The sequence below is a fragment of the Pongo pygmaeus genome, chromosome 20, assembly GCF_028885625.2.
Source record: "Pongo pygmaeus isolate AG05252 chromosome 20, NHGRI_mPonPyg2-v2.0_pri, whole genome shotgun sequence".
NCBI lineage: Eukaryota > Metazoa > Chordata > Mammalia > Primates > Hominidae > Pongo > Pongo pygmaeus.
In genome coordinates this window covers 57,037,706-57,051,042 of record NC_072393.2, presented here as the reverse complement: position 1 = coordinate 57,051,042, position 13,337 = coordinate 57,037,706, and positions in this window count along the sequence as shown.

Sequence of the window (13,337 nt, the reverse complement as noted above, 5' to 3'; positions counted from 1 at the left end):
CTTATAAGAGGGAGGCAGAAAGATCAGAATGAGAGACTGGAAGATGCTATGCTGGCTTTGAAGACAGAGGAAGATGAGCCTGGTGGCTCATGCCTGTAATCCCAGCACTTTGGGAGGCCAAGGCAGGGGCATGGCTTGAGGCCAGGAGTTCAAGACCAACCTGGGCAACATTAAATTTTTTTTAATTTGCCAGGTGTAGTGGTGTGTGCCTATAGTCCCAGCTACTCAGGAGACTGAGGTAGGAGGATCACTAGAGCCCGGGAGTTCAGGGCTGTAGTGAGCCGTGATTGCACCACTGCACTCCAGCCTGAGCAACAGAGCAAGACCCCATCTCTAACAATAATAATAATAATAATGAAGATGAAGGAAGGGGCATGAGCCGAGGAATATGGGCAACCTCTGGAAGGCAGGAGGACATGGGAATGGACCCTCCCCTAGAGCCTCCAGAAGGAACCAGCCCTGCCGACCACCTTGATTTCTGCCCAGTGAGATCTTTAGGACTTCTGACCTCCCAAACTACAAGAGAACAAATCTGTGTTGGTTTAAGCAACTAGACTCTCAGTGATTTGTTACAGCAGCCACTGTAACAAACACAAAGGGCCTTGCTGAGGAGGTGGCATTTGAGACTAAGGGGATAAAGAGTGGCCAGCCCCAAGCAGGGCACGGTGGCTCATGCCTGTAACCCCAGCACTTTGGGAGGCTGAGGTAGGTGGATTACTTGAGGTCAGGAGTTTGAGACCAGCCTGGCCAACATGGTGAAACTCTGTCTCTACTAAAAATACAAAAACTAGCTGGGCGTGGTGTCGCACACCTGTAATCCCAGCTACTCCGGAGGCTGAGGCAGGAGAATCACTGGAACCTGGGAGGCGGAAGTTGCAGTGAGCCAAGATCACACCACTGCACTCCAGCCTGGGTGATGGAAGGAGATTCCATCTCAAAAAAAAAAAAAAAAAAAAAAAAGTGGCCAGCCCCATGAACATCTGGGGCACTGATGTTCCAGACAGAGAGGAGGTCAAGTGCCAAGTGCTGAGATGGGAGCATGCTGGACGCTCTCCAGGAGCTGAAAGAAGACCCATAGATCTGGACACTTGTTTGTTTTCTCTGAGAATTTGGGAAGTCATTGGAGGTTTTTCAGCCAGATCTGGTTCATGCACAAAGGAGATCATTCTGGCTCTTTGTGGAGAACAAACTGGAGCTGCTTCTTGGCCAGGGTAGAAACTGGAGGTGGGTTATTGTATTAGTCCATTCTCAAGTTGCTGCAAAGATACTACCCGAGACTGGGTAATTTATAAAGGAAAGAGCTTTGATTGACTCATAGTTCAGCATGGCTGGGGAGGCCTCAGAAAACTTACGATCATGGTAGAAGGGAAACCAAACGTGTCCTTCACAGGGCGGCAGAAAGGAGAAGGTCAGACTGAAGGGGGAAAATTATAAAACCATCAGATCTTGTGAGAACTCACTACTATCACGAGAATAGCATGCGGGGACTGCCCCCATGATCTAATCACCTCCCATGAGATCCCGCCCCCAACACGTGGGGATTATGATTCAAATTAAAATCCAAGATGAGATTTGGGTGGGGACACAGGGCCAGGCCATATCAGTTATCAAAAGAATATCCATGAATTTAAATTGGAAAATGTCAGGGCAGAAGCAGCTGCCTGTGGGGTCTCTATCCCTTCTCCCCTAGTTATGTGTCTTTCATGGTCTCTTTCTTCTCATCCCACCTCTGTTTTCTCATTACATTGACTGCCTGTTGCCTATCAAAGCATCTCTTCTCTCCCCCATAATTGGCTCCAGTTACTGGGTTTTCTTAGTTCATAGCCCCTACAGAAAAAACCTGGTTAGCTGCCCTAGGGTCAGATGCAGACTCTGTCTCCAGTCTGAAAGGTGGGCCCACAGAGTGCAACATGGATCCCCCAGCCACCCCTTCATCCATAGCAGTGGGGCAGGGCAGGGCCCCTAAGAAGATTGTGGGCATGGTAGTCATTGAAATGGACGACACATCAACGGACAGACATTTTAGTCTTCAGCATTTTCTGAGTGACCTGTGTAAAGGTCATTTGTACTTTTTCTGGACCTCAGTTTCTCTACCTGTAAAATGGGAGGATTGAAACGTAATGATGCCCACGTGCCAATCCAGCTCTGAGATTCCTCAAGATACTCAGGGGTGGTTATAGAAAGTCAATCCAGGGAATACTTTGGAAATTGAGCACTCTAGAAAAGGAATTACACTAGAAAATTTTATCAGTAACAAAATGCCCAACTCAAAGTGGATTAAGCAATAAGGACGTGTATTATTTCACATAATAAGAAGCCCCAAAAGAGGGAAGTACTGTGGTTTGGTGATTCCTACATTATGTCATTAGGGACCCATCTTTCTTCTCTACTGCCCTCTGCATTCATTCACTCATCCATTTATTCAACTCATGAGCACCTATGAGAGCCAAGTAATATTAAAGACACTTGGGATAGACTGATTAATAAAACAGACACCAAACTCCTGCCTTCCTTAAGCTTATGTTCTAGCAGGAAGAAGAAAATATGTCAGCTTTCTCCTTTAGGCTTGTAATCTCGTGGCCGTAAAATGGCTGCCACAGCTCCAGACATCACATCCTCATGCCCGTGACAAAAGGCAGGAAGGAGAGACTCTGTTGGCAGAGCTCTCTTCATTAGGAAAGAAAGTCTTTTCCAGAGTCCCCCCACACTCCTGGATCTGTTCTTGGGTCTCAATGACCACTCATTGGAGAAGGTCCCAATGCTGACACTCTAGCTTTAAGAGAAGCTGAGATAGTGAGTTTCTGACATTTCTCTGTCACGGGTGCAGCCCTTACCAGCAAGGAAGAAAAGATAAGAACTGTCTGCCTGATGAACAGTCAAAGGTGTGAGAGAAGGACACAAACATCAAAATGATCCAATAATTGTCACCATTATCTTCCCCTTTGTGCCTAGCCATTTACAAGTCCTCACAACTTTTTAGGGGACATTCCAGAAAGGCTGGGGTGCCAGGGTGTGTGGTGTGGTGTGAAAATAGGGGCAGATAGTACTGGGTGACAGTTGTAATTCAATGTTTGTTTGTTTTTGTTTTTTCTTTAGATGGAATCTCACTCTGTCACCCAGGCTGGAGTGCAGTGGCATAGTCTCGGCTCACTGCAACTCCCACCTCCCCAGTTCAAGCGATTGCCATGCCTCAGCCTCCTGAGTAGCTGGGACTATAGGCATGAGCCACCATGCCTGGCTAATTTTTGTATTTTTAGTAGAGACAGGGTTTCGCTATGTTGGCCACACTGGTCTCGAACTCTTGACCTCAGGTGATCCACCTGCCTCAGCCTCCCAAAGTGCTGGGATTACAGGCGTGAGCCACCTGGCCTCAATTTTTTTTTTAATCTTAAAAAAATCTAGATAGGAGCAGAATCCTAGCTAAGGAGCAGTCTTGAGCACGTTTTCCAAAATGATGTTTCCAGTTAAGCTGCTTTGAGGAACAAGTAAGAGAAGATTCACTCTGTCTTCAATAGTAAATAAGTTTTAATTTCACATATCAAGAAATCCAGGTAAGGGCGGCTCCAGACACAGGGCGTCAGGGCTCCGGTCCCGTTTCTCTCTGCTTCTCTTGGTTCTCCTCGGTGGGGGGTCATCATCCTTAAGATCAACACCCCTAGTGGGTCTGTCTTTGAGAAGGATGATGCTTTTCCAGAAACCACCCCAGCAGAATTTTATCTTATTCTTACTGGCCAGAATTGGGTCACGTGTCCTTTCCTAAACCAGTCACAGACTGGTGGGGTGGGGCGGGGAGTGGGGTGGAGAGGTTAACATGGTTGATTTGAACCAAACAGGATTATTCCTTCACAGTGGAGTGGAGGACCTCCCCTAAAGCATGTAGAGCTGCTCCTTGAGAGAAATCAGGATTCTGACATCAAAGAAGAAGAGGAACAACCAATGATGTCTGCCCCATGGGTGCCCTTGCAGCAATATTTTAAATTAACTTTTATTGAAAGATAATGAATATAAAGAAACGTGCACAGGGCCGCGCGCAGTGGCTCACGCCTGTAATCCCAGCACTTTGGGAGGCCAAGGCGGGCAGATTACCCGAGGTCAGGAGTTCGAAACCAGTAAGGCCAATGTGGCGAAACCCCGTCTCTACTAAAAATACAAAAATTAGCCAGGCTCGGTGGTGAGCACCTGTAATCCCAGCTACTCGGGAGGCTGAGGCAAGAGAATCGCTTGAACCCAGGAGGTGGACATTGCAGTGAGCCAAGATCACGCCATTGCACTCCAGCCTGGACGACAGAATGAGACTGTCTCAAGAAAAAAAAAAAGAAAGAAAGAAACCTGCACAGAAGTATCATAAATGCCAGTGAATTTTCACAAAACAGAACACACCCTTGTAACCAGCATTCAGACAGAGCCACGGAACCTAAGCAGCTCCTCAGAAAAACCAGTGGGGTCCTCCTTGCAGTCACTACCTCCCCTGCCAAGTGTAGCCGCTTCCATTACTACCTAACTCCCTCACCTGCAAGGGTAGCGACTTTCATGACTTCTCCCCAAGTGTAGCAACTTTTGTGACTTCTATCACCATAAATTAATTTTGCCCATTTATGAACAACATATAAATATAAATTTATTTACATAGACATATAGAAGTATAATAAGTTTATATAAATAAAAAATCATTTGGGAGGCCGAGGCAAGTGGATCACGAGGTCAAGAGATTGAGACCATCCTGGCCAGTATGATGAAACCCCGTCTCTACTAAAAATACAAAAATTAGCTGGGTGTGGTGGCATGCACCTGTAATCGCAGCTACTTGGGAGGCTGAGGCAGGAGAATCGCTTGAACCTGGGAGGCAGAGTTTGCAGTGAGCTGAGATCGTGCCACTGCTCTCCAGCCTGGCGACAGAGTGAGACTTCGTCTAAAAAAAAAAAGTGTCTTATTTTGTGTTGGGCTTTTTTTTTTCTCAGTATTATATATTGTATGGTTCACCCAGGTTTTTGTTTATGGTTGTAAATGTTTTATTCTCATCATTGCACAGTATACCATTGTGTAAATGTACTCCAATTTATTGATCCATTTTTTTACTATGAGGAGACATTTGGGTAGTTTCTAGTTTCTTTAACAGTTGTAAAGGTAATACGCCTGTGGAACAATTGCTACAACCGTGATGAAAAGAAGACAGGCCGGGCATGGTGGCTCACACCTGTAATCCCAACTACTTCAGAGGCTGAGGCAGGAGGATTGCTTGAGCCCAGGAGTTCGAGACCAGCCTGGGCAACATAGTCAGACCCTGTCTCAAGAAAAATCAACAAAGAGTTTAGGAGAAGCAGTGTGCTTGGTTCTCTGCCCACCAAAGATGCAAGCACTATCCCCACGCTGACTGTTGCTAATGGCAGAGCCTGGATGCATTTTCCCATCAAGTTCAGGCTCAAGGGCAAACAGGAGAGCAGAGGGAAGATGTGTGTGGACTAAGAGGCAGAGGTTGGTGTTTTGTGACTTGTCAGACTTGGCACAGGGCAAGCTGGGTGCAACTGAGATGTGCTTATCATTCTTCCCACTGCATTACTGACGAGCCCGAGTATTGCTCAGATTGGCACATGACCTGGATACATCCGGGTGGCCATGTCATCCAGTTATAAGCAATAAGACAAGGCTGGAGTTTCTGGGGAAGTTTTTGTTTTGCTGATAAAAGAGAGAGAGTAGGCCGGGTGCGGTGGCTCACACCTATAATCCCAGCACTTTGGGAGGCCGAGGTGGGTGGATCACGAGGTCAGGAGTGCGAGACCAGCCTGGCCAACATGATGAACCCCCATCTCTACTAAAAATACAAAAATTAGCTGGGCACAGTGGCGGGCACCTGTAATTCCAGCTACTCGGGAGGCTGAGGCAAGAGAATTGCTTGAACCCGGAAGGTGGAGGTTGCAGTGAGCGGAGATCGCACCACTGCACTCCAGCCTGGGTGACAGAGCAGGACTCTGTCTTTAAAAAATAAAAAATATAAATAAAGAAATAAATAAATAAATAGGAGAGAGAGTAATGTTTGGACCTTTGGACCTTCCACCTCTTCTCACCTGGAACATGGGTGCCTGGAGGCGGACCAGCCACCTTGCACGATGAGAATAAAAGCCGCAGGATAAAGATGGGATTACAAAAGGCAGCTCACATTTCTGATGATTTCCTTAATAGCTCCATGCATGGACTTCTTACATCTGGGCTTGGAACAGGCAAAATACAATCTTGGGTGTCTGGGCTACCGTAGTTGGTTTTCTATATGCCGATATAGAGAGGATGCTATGGGAAATGAAGCTTCTAGAAACTGAAAGATGAGCTAAGACATTGTGCAGATTTTCCTGGGCAGCCTTGACTTTCTTTTCCTGGATGAAGATGTCTTTTTAACATGGAGGCTGGATCCAGAACCAGGAGGGGACAGATGTCTGTAAATTGTTCCCATTAAGGGTGGAGGAGATCAGTGTGTTTCCCGCACGGTGATGTAAGTGGTGAGAAAAATGGGGCTGTGGTGGTGCAAGAAATAAGCTCCTTGCCCTACTAGATATTAAGACACTCTACAAGACAAAATTAATGTTTTTTAAAAAGGGTGGGATCAGTGCAAGAACAGACAAGTAGACCAGAGAGGCAGGAGAGAGTTCCCAGAAAGAGAATCATAGGAAACTGATGTATCATCGTATAATATATTAGGGAGTTAATATAAGATAAAATATCAACACAAATCAATGGGAGAATGATGGTATATTTAGTAAGTGGCATTAGAAAAACTGGTCTGCTGTGCAGAGAAAAAGAAACCTAGATTTCTAATACTACACATGAAATTGGATTCCAGCTGTATTAAAGACCACTGTGTGAAAGATAATATTATAAAATTAATAGAAAAAATCATGGTGAATATATATTTACTTTATTTATTTATTTATTTTATTATTTTTTTATTTTGAAGACAGAGTCTCACTCTGTCATCCAAGCTGGAGTGCAGTGGCACGATCTGAGCTCACTACAACCTCTGCCTCCCAGGCTCAAGCGATTCTCATGCCTCAGCCTCCCAAGTAGCTGTAACTACAGGCAAATGCCACCACGTCCAGCTGCTTTTTCTATTTTTGGGTAAAGATGGGGGTTTTGCCATGTTGGCCAGGCTGGTCTCGAACTACTGACCTTAAGTGATCCGCCTGCCTTAGTGTCCCAAAGTGCTGGGAATACAGGCATGAGCCACCATACCCGGCCTATTTTTGAATCTCTGTGATAAGGGATGACTTCTTAAGACCCAAAAAACACACATCATATGACAAAACATTGATTAGTTTGATTATTTAAAAATTAAACATTTTGGTTTAAGAGAAGGTAAGGACCATTCGTAGGCATTTATCAGAATGGGAGAAGTTATCTGTAACATCCAAAACGGGCAAAGAACTAGAACCTATAATATGCAAGAAGCACCTGCGAATTAATGAGTAAAAAGATGGATATCCTTATAGGTAAATGGATAAAAGCTACAAAGAGGTGATTTGCAGAAGCAGAATTCCAAAAGCTAACATGCACATAGAGATGTTCAAGGCCAGGCGCGGTGGCTCGTGCCTGTAATCCCGGCACTTCGGGAGGCCGAGGCAGGCGGATCACTTGAGCTCAGGAGTTCAAGAACATCCTGGGCAACATGGCGAAACACGATCTCTATAAAAAAAATATTAAAAATGAGCCAGGCGTCCGGGCGTGGTGGCGGGCCCCTGTAGTCCCAGCTACTCGGGAGGCTGAGGCAGGAGAATGGCGTGAACACGGGAGGCGGAGCTTGCAGTGAGCCAAGATCGCGCCACTGCACTCCAGCTTGGGCAACAGAGCGAGACTCCGTCTCAAAAAATAAAAATAAAAAATCAAAAATTAAATTAAATTAAATTAGCCAGGCATGGTGGTGTCAGCCTGTGGTCCCAGCTACTCTTGAGGCTGAGGTGGGAGGATCACTTGAGCCTGGGAGGCTGCCATAAGCCGTAATCGCAGAGTGAGACCTGGTCTCTAAAAAGAGAGAGAGAGATGTTCAAACTTTTTAGATACCGAAACTTGAGATGTGACTTTACATCAAGTAGTCTTCTCATTTTGAGAAGGGCAGACAAGGTCAAGGGCTGTCAGGGATGTGTAGACATTCAAATGTTCAAGTGCAGCTGGGTTGAGTGTGGTGTCTCCAATTATGAAGACGGAGCTGATGCTATTTCATCAAACAAGTATACACACACCCAATGACTCAGCGATTTCTCTCCTGGCTATACATCCCGAAGAAATTCTTACACACCCACAAGGGGACACGTACAAGTTTGTGCTTTGCAGTGTTCTTTGCAGTGGCCAGAAACTGGAAGCCACCAAGTGCCCATCAGTAGGGGAATTGTGTAAATGTGGTGGATGTCCCGCCATGAAGTTCCTATGCAGCAGTCAGATGCAACGAACACATGTATGAACACGTAACAACACGGATGGGCCTGAAAAACATAGTGCTATTTGCAAAGTGGCTTAGGATAGAGTAAGAATATCATCCAATGCCAATTACATAAATTAAAGTCACACATACATAAGAACCACACTGCACATTTTGTAAGACTGAGGGAGAGTGGGAGGGAGGATAAGAAGGCAGGCAAAGAGAGAGAGAAAATGAAGAAACGGGCCAGGCATGGTGGCTCATGCCTGTAATTCCAGCACTTTGGGAGGCCGAGGTGGGCAGATCACCTGAGGTCAGGAGTTCGAGACCAGCCTGATCAATATGGAGAAATCCCATCTCTACTAAAAATACAAAAAATTAGCCAGGCGTGGTGGCACATGCCTGTAATCTCAGCTACTAGGGAGGCTGAGGTAGGAGAACCGCTTGAACCCATGAGGCGGAGGTTGTGGTGAGCCAAGATTGCACCATTACACTCCAGCATGGGCACCAAGAGCAAAACTCCATCTCAAAAAAAAAAAAAAAAAAAAGAAAAGAAAAAAGAAAAGAAAATGAAGAAAGGAATCTGTGTGAACCAGTGATGATAATAATACATTTAATATTCAACCTCTTCACCTAAGCTATAAACGGAGTAAAAAGTAGCTTGTCAAATTGTCAAGCCATAGCTTGCATGGATGTTGACCTGGGGCTGAGCCCCCTGTGTCAACTAGAGAGACTAGAGAGAGAGAGAGAGAGAGTGTGTGTGTGTGTGTGTGTGTGTGTGTGTGTGTGTGTGCTGTGGTTCCTGCTCACTGTGGCCACCTTCTGATGCTGTTTTATATCCCTGCCTTGTTACACCAGACACTTAATGTAACCCAGCGGTGGCTGATTCTCACTTGAATACGTCTCTCTCTGAAATGCACAGAATTGTGACTCACACCTGTAATCCCAGCATTTTGGGAAGCCAAGGCAGCAGGATCGTTTGATCCCAGGAGTTCAAGACCAACCTGGGCAACATAGTAAGACCTGTCTCTAAAATAAAAAGGGAAATAGATAAATCACTTTTTATAAAAGAAAAAAAATGAAATGCACAGAATTGGCTGAAGATCTCAGATAGGCTTTGACTGAGGGCGAAAAGTGTCAGCGGGTGTGGCTCAGAAAGCTGGCACATCTTCCACCCAGTCCTCGCGCTTGGGGTGGTTGATCCTGGTGAGAAACCGAGGTCAGGGAGTGGCCCCAATTTTATTGGTGGGAGGGCCCTCCCCCCATGCATTCCACACACCAGATAAGCATCTAATTGTTGGCTACAGAGAGGCTGGCTGTGGGTTACCTTTTATTAGTAATAATAATAATGATGATGATGACAACATCTACCATTCATCCAGTGCCAGACACCTCACTGCATTCATTGCATGCTTATTCCTCCTGGTCCTGACAGAAACCTTAGGAGGGAGGCCCTCAGCCAGCCAGGAGGCTGAGGAGCAGGGAGGTTTGGTGCATTTGGCTCAATTTCTGCAGCTGGTACTTGGCAGAGCCGGAATTTGAGTCAAGGGCGTAGGAGTCCTGAGCCCGTGCCGGTAACCACAACACTAGATTGAGCCAGTGAAAGCAAACATAGGTATATAGGGCCAAAGCCATAAGGATGTGAGGTGAAGGGGTAGGAAGGGGGGAAGGAGGGAGACTCTGAGAACTTTAAAGAAAGAAAGACTCGGCCAGGTGCGGTGACTCACACCTGTAATCCTAGCACTTTGGGAGGCCGAGGCGGGCTGATCACCTGAGGTCAGCAGTTCAAGACCAGCCTGGCCAACATGGTGAAACCCTGTCTCTACTAAAAATACAAAAATTAGCCAAGCATGTTGGTGGGTGCCTGTAATCCCAGTGAATTAGGAGGCTGAGGCCAGAGAATCACTTGAATCCAGGAGGCAGAGGTTGCAGTGGGCTGAGATTGCACCATTGCACTCCAGCCTAGGCAACAGAGTGAGACTCCATCTCAAAAAAAAAAAAAATAAATAAAAAAAATAACAGAAGAAGAAGAAAGAAAGAAAAGAAAAGAAAGAGACTCAAAGAGATGTAAAGACAGAGAGAGATGGAGAGAGACAGATTTGGAGAGGAGAGGAAGGAGGGAGAGAGGAAGGGAGGAAAAGGAAGAAAGAAAGGAACAGAGAGATATACTGGAATAGATTTAAGGCAGATGGACTCAGAGAGACTTAAAGAGAGCAACTTGGAGAGAGAGAGACAAACAGACTCAGATTTTTTTTTTTTTTAAGACAGAATCTTGCTGTATTGCCCAGGCTGGACTCAAACTCCTGGGCTCAAGGGATCCTCCCACTCCAGCCTCTGGAGTAGCTGGGACTGTAGGCTCATACCACCTCACCGGAAATACTCAAGTTTAAAGAGACTGTTGGTGGGGAGGGTAGAGAAAGATTCAGAAACAGAGGAAGAGCTAGCTTTGGCGACATTCAAAGAGAGAGAGAGAAACAAAGAGAGAGAGAGAGACTGAAACACTGATCATAGAGAAAGTGATGGAAGAAGGATATAGGGAGAGCAAGAGAGATTGAGGAAGAAAAGGAGGGAAGGAGGAGGAGAGATGAAGAGAAAGAGACCCAGAGAGAGATCTGGAAAGAGAAGGGCAAACAGAGAGGGAGAAATGAGAGGGAGAGAGAGAGAAAGAGAGAGCGTTCAGATGCTCTCTTTTCAGATTATTCTCTAAAATAAAAAGGGAAATAGAAAGGAAATAAAAAAGGAAACAGAAAGGATTCCTTTGGTGAGAGTTGTAAGGGAGGTAGTGCAGGATCTGGGGTTCCTTTGCAGATCTTTTTATTTTATTTTATTTTTATTTTATTTTATTTTTATTACTATTATTTGAGAGGAGTCTGGCTCTGTTGCCCAGGCCGGAGTGCAGCGGCACGATCCCGGCTCACTGCAACCTGTGCCTCCTGGGCTCAAGCGATTCTCCTGCCTCAGCAACACCCCCCGCCCCAGTAGCTGGGATTACAGGTGCTCACCACCATGTCCGGCTAATTTTTTTTGTATTTTTAGTAGAGACGGGGTTTCACCATGTTGGCCAGGCTGGTCTCGAACTCATGACCTCAAGCAATCTGCCCACCTCGGCCTCCCAAAGTGCTGGGATTATAGGCGTGAGCCACCGCGCCCGGCCCTTTGCATATTATTGATCTCACTCTTCCTCCTAATCCCCACAATCCCGCTGCCTAAGCGGCCTCGTCCCACCGATTGGCCTTGCAGCCAATCCCCCAGAGCCCGGGCCTCTCTTCCCCCATGCCTTGGGCTGAGTTCCCCAGGGATGGCATCTATCCTGTAGGAAAAATGGAAGGAGTGCAGTCGACACACACTGGTTCAATCCTACCTGTTTCCTATTCTGTAAAATGATGCTACTTCACAAGACTGCCTTGAGCATTAAAGGCAAAGACAAGAACACAGAGGCCGGCACAGAATAAACATGTGGAAATCGTTGTTTCTGTGATTGTGATGAACGTCATTAGTTACCGTTCTGGAGCTGGCTGCCTGCACAGGTGTGGCGAGGGCTGTTGATCCCACTGAATGAAGCTCTTGCTGCTCAAAGCTGAAACAACATGCCCTGGGAGCATATTAAAAAACACAATCCCACTCCAGACCAACTGAACCAGAAGCAGCATTTCCATAAGATCCCCTGGTGTTTCGTGTGCACGTTCGAGTGCCCCATCCTGCAAGGCTCCGGGGAAGAAATTGTAAACCCAAGTTAGCGGAATCCACCATTTGCTCTATCGCGCCACCTGGAGGCCTTTGAAAGAACTGAGCTGGGACCTGGGAAAGTTGTGGGAGGGGCGTGAAATTTGGAGTCCAGGGCCGGGCACGGTGGCTCACGCCTGTAATCCCAGCAGTTTGGAAGGCCGAGGCCGGTGGATCACTTGAGGTCAGGAGTTCAAGACCAGCCTGGCCAACATGGCGAAACCCCGTCTCTATTAAAAACACAAAAACTTAGCCGGGCGTGGTGGCGGGCGCCTGTAATCCCAGTTACTTGTGAAGCTGAGGCAGGAGAATCGCTTGAACCTGGCAGACAGAAGTTGCAGTGAGCCAGGATCGTGCTGCTGCACTCCAGCCTGGGTGACAGAGCGAGACTGCGTCTCAAAAAAAAAAAAAAAAAAAAAAAAAAAGAAAGAAAGAAAGAAAAAGAAAAGAAAAGAAAGAAAAAGAAATTTGGAGTCCTACAATCCTGTGAGCCATTCCCAGCTGTCTAGTTTCGGGCAAGTTCCTTGACCTCTCTGAGCCATGGTGTATAGGTCAAACTCTTCACCTGTAACACCAGGATGACAGTTCCACCTCATGCACAGTGCCTGCCCCAGAGTTAGCACAGACCAATCTGGTTTCGCTTTTTTTTTTTTTTTTTTTTTCAGACAGAGTTTCGCTTTTGTCGCCCAGGCTGGAGTGCAGTGGCACGATCTCAGCTCACTGCCACCTCCACCTCCCGGGTTCAAGCGATTCTCCTGCCTCAGCCTCCCGAGTAACTGGGATTACAGGTGCGTGCTACCATGCCCAGCTAAGTTTTTTTGTATTTTTGGTAGAGACGAGGTTTCACCGTGTTGGCCAGGCTGATCTCAAACTGCTGACCTCAGGTGATCCACCTGCCTCGGCCTCCCAAAATGCTGAGATTACAGGTGTGAGCCACCGTGCCCAGCCTGATTCCACTTTTATGTAACAAAGTTGTGAGATGTTTTTCAGTTGCCATGGTATTTCAGGTCATATAACCTGAGTACACCCAGGTGAACCATGCATGCAACCACAGGGGGAACCAAAGTGCTTGGATGGAGGAGCAGGGACTGAATTAAGAAGCGGACACTGCATGGCAGGATCCAGGATCCAATCAGATTTCAGCCTTGGTGTCACCCCATGGCAGGATCCAGTCAGATCGTGCTTCTCCAGCATCACCTTATTGCCAGATCCAATC